The sequence below is a fragment of the Cherax quadricarinatus genome, chromosome 9 (assembly GCF_038502225.1).
Source record: "Cherax quadricarinatus isolate ZL_2023a chromosome 9, ASM3850222v1, whole genome shotgun sequence".
NCBI lineage: Eukaryota > Metazoa > Arthropoda > Malacostraca > Decapoda > Parastacidae > Cherax > Cherax quadricarinatus.
In genome coordinates, this window is record NC_091300.1 from 63,936,324 (window position 1) to 63,942,323 (window position 6,000).

Here is a 6,000-nt window from a genome sequence, read left to right on the forward strand (position 1 = left end):
TGACATGACTCACGAAATCGTAATGACACGATTGCAAACAAACCATACCCCGGCCGGGATTGAACCCGCGGTCAGAGAAGGGACTTGAGCTAGAGTTCGTCAAGGCCACACTAGCTGAAGATTCGTCTGTAAAAACTTGCATTTGTGGTCACAGTGGTGCCTGTGCTAAACTTCCTATGGTGTAGAAATATACCTAGTTGGACGAATCTTATTGTGGCTAGCTGGTCTAGTGGCTAACGCGATGGGCTGGAGTTTTGAGACTCTCTGACCGCGGGTTTAATCCCGGCCGGGGTATGGTTTGGTTTCTAGTTGACATCACTGACAGAGTAGTCCCTTGTTATGCAGAGCATTTCAGGCAACTAATGTTCATCTTATTCCCCAGGATGCAACCCACAACAGTCAACTAACACCCAAGTACCTACTTACTACTAGGCAAATGGGCAGCAAGCATCAAGAAACATACCCAACGTTTTGCCCAAGCCAGGGAACAATTCCAGACCATAAGAACATAAGAACGAAGGAACACTGCAGAAGGCCTACTGGCCCATGTGAGGCAGGTCCAAGTCTCCTACCAGCTTATGCCAATGCACCCAACCTAAACCATACCCCCGGCCGGGATTGAACCCGCGGTCATAGAGTCTCAAAACTCCAGCCCGTCGCGTTAGCCACTAGACCAGCTAGCCACCAGCGTTAGTCTAGTGGCTAACGCGACTGGCTGGAGTTTTGAGACTCTATGACCGCGGGTTCAATCCCGGCCGGGGGTATGGTTTATTTGCAATCGTGTCATTACGATTTCTTAAGTCACCCAACCTAGTCAGGTCAGGTCACATTGACTTAAGGGAGGAACACGGCAACCGACCTGGTAGCACAAGCTATCAGGTCCAACTCACACCCACCCACATCCACTCATATATTTATCCAACCTATTTTAAAGCTACACAACGTTCTGGCTTCTATAACTGTACTTGAGAGTTCGTTCCACTCATCCACAACTCTATTACCAAACCAGTACTTTCCTATATCCTTCCTGAATCTGAATTTTTCCAACTTAAAACCATTGCTGCGAGTCCTGTCTAGGCTAGATATTTTCAGCACACTATTTACAACCCCTTTATTTATTCCTGTCTTCCATTTATACACCTCAATCATATCCCCCCTAATTCTACGTCTTTCTAGAGAGTGCAGATTTAGGGCCCTTAGTCTATTCAGGGCCCGGTGGCCTGGTGGCTAAAGCTCCCGCTTCACACACGGAGGGCCCGGGTTCGATTCCCGGCGGGTGGAAACATTTCGACACGTTTCCTTACACCTGTTGTCCTGTTCACCTAGCAGCAAATAGGTACCTGGGTGTTAGTCGACTGGTGTGGGTCGCATCCTGGGGGACAAGATTAAGGACCCCAATGGAAATAAGTTACAGTCCTCGATGACGCACTGACTTTCTTGGGTTATCCTGGGTGGCTAACCCTCCGGGGTTAAAAATCCGAACGAAATCTTATCTTATCTTATCCTCATAGGGAAGGTTTCTGATACATGGGATCAACTTTGTCATCCTCCTTTGTACATTTTCCAGAGCATTTATATCCATTCTGTAATACGGTGACCAAAACTGTGCAGCATAATCTAAATGAGGCCTAACCAAGGATGTATAGACTTGAAGAACAACCTGAAGACTCCTATTATTTATGCTTCTTGATATGAAGCCAAGGATTCTATTAGCTTTATTGCGAACACTTATGCAATGTTGTCTTGGTTTCAGATTACTGCTAACCAGAACTCCTAAATCTTTTTCGCAATCCGTAATATTAAGATCTACATTATTTAGTTTATATGTGGCATGGTTATTTTCCTGTCCAACATTTAGAACTTTGCATTTGTCTATATTAAACTGCATCTGCAACTTCTCCGACCACTGCATCAGTCTATTCAAATCTTCCTGGAGTGCTCTAATGTCCTCGTCAGAATGAATTCGACGGCCTATTTTGGTGTCATCGGCAAACTTGCCGATGTCGCTCTTTATGCCCTCATCTATGTCGTTTATGTAGATTGTGAACAACAGGGGGCCCAACACTGACCCCTGTGGAACACCGCTCGTGACGCTTCCCCACTCTGATTTCTCCCCATTTATGCAAACTCTCTGCTGCCTATTTGTCAACCATGCCTCGATCCAGGAAAAAATTTCTCCTATTCCATGTGCCTTAATTTTCCTCAATAGTCTCTGATGTAGGACCCTGTCAAAAGCCTTACTGAAGTCCATATACACAATATCATATTCATTACCATGATCTACCTCCTCAAATACCTTAGTGAAAAAAGTTAATAAATTCCTAAGGCAGGAACGCCCCTTTGTAAAACCATGCTGAGATTCGTTGATTAATTTATGCCTTTCAAGGTGGCTACGAACTGCCTCGGCAATTATTGATTCCATAAATTTTCCCACTATGGAGGTTAAGCTTATTGGTCTATAGTTTGAAGCTAAGAAAATAAGAGGCTTTGAAAATAGGTATCACATTTGCCATTTTCCACTTATCTGGCACCATGCCAGTTTGTAGTGATATGTTGAAAAGATTAGGTGCTCTTCGCACCTACTCCAAGGTTGAGGGACTGATTACCTATCTTCTGTACATAGTTCTACTGTCTTCAAGTTATGTCCTGGAATTTGTATTGATAAAGCCACTGGATGGCGAAACGTCTACAATGAAGATACCCAGATGTTGCACATGTGTCTTAATTTCACAGTGTTCTTTTTCAAGTCACAAACATCTGTGACAAGTTTAAGCCATATTATTATAATAAAAAAGAAGCGCTAAACAGTGTATGGGCATAATAGTCATTAAAGATCACAAATTGCATTTCCTTCTTACCATCGTGGCAATATTCCACATTATTAAATCGTTAACTTGTTTCTATGGAGGGAATAAGTCAGTGACTGATTGCCTCATCTTATCTCCAGTTTGAACACCTTCATTTCAAGACTGATGACAGCAAGTTATTTGGGTACAGGTACACAAATTTAGGACACTACAATTAATACACATTAACATGTGTATATTACCTAGGATATCCAAACAGTTCACAAACTGCATTGAAATTTACCAAATGGTAAAACATTTTGATAAGGTTAACTGTGCACTTAGGCAAGATTGGTCAGGAAACAGGTCATACAATGATCCCACACTAGAGGTTTTGGTCATCTGACCGAGGCCTTCCGCTGGTTTACTAGTCCACCCCTTTAAAAAATAATGTATCTAATACCTAAGCACTGCACGCGTCTTCTTTGTTACTAATTCCTGAGTCATCCTGGTATCTGGTGAAGTCACCGACGTCAGTGACTTAGTCTACTGGAAGGCTCGGTGATTTGTTAAGATATAACCAAGACTTAACCATCCTTATTTAGGTTTATTTTGGGTTATATTAACATAAGATTTGTACTTACTGATAATTAAAAATTAAAGCAATATGGGAGAACACAGCCATAAGGAAAATAACGGAGACTTCTGAGCGATCTTAGTAACGTCGGCGAGATCACTAGTACCTGGAGTTTACCTGGAGAGAGTTCCGGGGGTCAACGCCCCCGCGGCCCGGTCAACTTTGTCAAATCTACATATTGTACATAAGTTCATTTAGATACAAATAAGATTATCAGTCCTAGTAACGTATAGATTACCTAGAGTAATACAAAAAAGTCAGGCATGTTCCTAAGACACCTGTATGACTTACACAGCATTATGAAAAAAAATATTTATATGAATACAAAGTGCAAATTAAAAAAAAATTCTGCATTATATTCCATAATGCGTTTGTATAAAGTTGACCTAAATAAATTAATAAACTGCTACAGTCCTTGGTAGTGCCGCTAGAAATCTTCATTTAGGGCCCAATACAACCGAAGGAGCCTACTAGTACCCTGGATCAAGAGCCTCTCAACGCCATCAAGGTACTTAGATTAACAGCGAGTCACAGCTCCTGGTCCAGCTGGACCAGGAGCTGTGACTCGACCCCTGCAACCACATAGGCGAGTACATGGCCACACAGTGAACACGCTCTACATTCATGGGGTGTAGCGCTAAACCCATAGGGGTATTACACCACCTGGGGCTATGGGAGGTACTATTTTGATCCAAGGAAGAGGAGAGGCTCAGTTCCTTGGATGAAAAGCCTCAGCAGCGTCAAGGAACCAACCCTGGAGGCAGGAACAGGAAGTACATAACTACGCACCACACTGGTCCATGTTGGCCAAGATGGGTGGTCCATGTTGGCCAAGATGGTGGTCCATGTTGGCCAAGATGGTGGTCCATGTTGGTCAAGATGGGTGGTCCATGTTGGCCAAGATGATGGTCCATGTTGGCCAAGATGGTGGTCCATGCTGGCCAAGATGGGTGGTCCATGTTGGCCAAGATGGGTGGTCCATGTTGGCCAAGATGGGTGGTCCATGTTGGCCAAGATGGGTGGTCCATGTTGGCCAAGATGGGTGGTCCATGTTGGCCAAGATGGGTGGTCCATGTTGGCCAAGATGGGTGGTCCATGTTGGCCAAGATGGGTGGTCCATGTTGGCCAAGATGGGTGGTCCATGCTGGCCAAGATGGGTGGTCCATGTTGGCCAAGATGGGTGGTCCATGTTGGCCAAGATGGGTGGTCCATGTTGGCCAAGATGGGTGGTCCATGTTGGCCAAGATGGGTGGTCCATGTTGGCCAACATGACTGGGTCACTCTCAACACCTACCTTAGTGTTCACGTCAATAAACACAGAAGTAACTGTAGTTCGATTTTAAGAATAAATAAACAATGGAGAGCAGAAGTGATGCACCAGAGGACGAGCGTACCCAACCTTCCTTCGCGACAGCTGCGTCAACACTGATCAACTCCACAACATTTCTCCCTCATCAATTACTGCCACACTCTCGGAAACTTTATCTTACCACTTCACGGAATTTTTACCGCAAACTAAAATTTACTTAGATTACTTTACTGGTGACATCACTCATACCTTAAATGAAGCTTGCTTAGGTTTTGTGACTTCAGTTATGGAAAGTATGTTTACTTTATTATGGAAATCATGTCTTCTTAATGGTGGTAATCTCTTACGTCCGGCAGGCTAGCTACACACGACAACATTACACGCAGTCACATGATCGGAGATCACGTGACTCATCTTCATGACGCCACTCAACGCTTCGTGTGATATACCCGTCCACTATGAGAATTCGTGTGATATACCCGTCCAGTATGATACGTGTGATATATCTGACTAGTATTATGCTGTATATGTGGAACACTCGTCCAGGAACTACAATAAACATGAGAATAAAAGGATTAGATGCATTATCGGAAAAGTTTTTCATTTCTTAGAATTAACGGGAAGAATAACTTGAGACCTCCTTCTCAGAGTATTTTATGTTATAAAAGTATTGATTATATTCTTATCACCACTAATAAGCACCTGAGAAAGAAGGAGTACTGCAGTAGGCCTACTGGCCCATGCAAAGGCAAGTTCAACTCACAACCATTTATAGGAACGTAAGAAAGGAGCAATGGCAATGGAATGAACTGCCTGCACATGTCAAAGCCTGTCATAACATGAGCCATTTCAGGAAGAGAGCTAAAAGGTACCTAATGAATGTAGCGACGGAAAGAACATTAAGAAGGAAGGAGCACTGCGGTATGCCTACTGGCCTGTGCTAGGCAGGTCCAAGTCATCTACCAGCCTAAGCTACCGGCCAAAGCCAGTCAGGTCCAAGTCACATCCAAAGAGAGGAGAGTGATTTTTTTTGGATAGCTAGCATACAAGTACCTATCACTGTGATATGATCCTCTCTTTAATGTTAATTTAAATAACACATTTACCTTATTCCTGTTATATCTCCTTTTAAGAAGATTTATCCTGGAACTGGGTCCAAGACAACATGTAGGCCAGGATGAATTACAACAACTAGATTTGCTAAATATTGAAGAGTAAAACAATTGAAGCTAAATCAAGTTTATAAAATTGCTCACAGTGTCCAGAAT

General features: G+C 43.2%; 1 protein-coding gene across 2 annotated transcripts in view; it reads right to left on the bottom strand.

The window, feature by feature from the left end:
* The window catches only part of LOC128686051 (procathepsin L), a 34,704-nt gene extending 29,846 nt beyond the window's left edge, over positions 1-4,858 (bottom strand). The window contains exon 1 of one of the 2 annotated variants that reach the window (XM_053772690.2): positions 4,718-4,858. The gene's annotated coding sequence lies outside the window, so the exon portion shown is untranslated. The remainder of the gene's footprint in view (positions 1-4,717) is intronic. The other variant, XM_053772691.2, reaches the window with a different exon arrangement.
* Between the last annotated feature and the right edge of the window lie 1,142 nt (positions 4,859-6,000).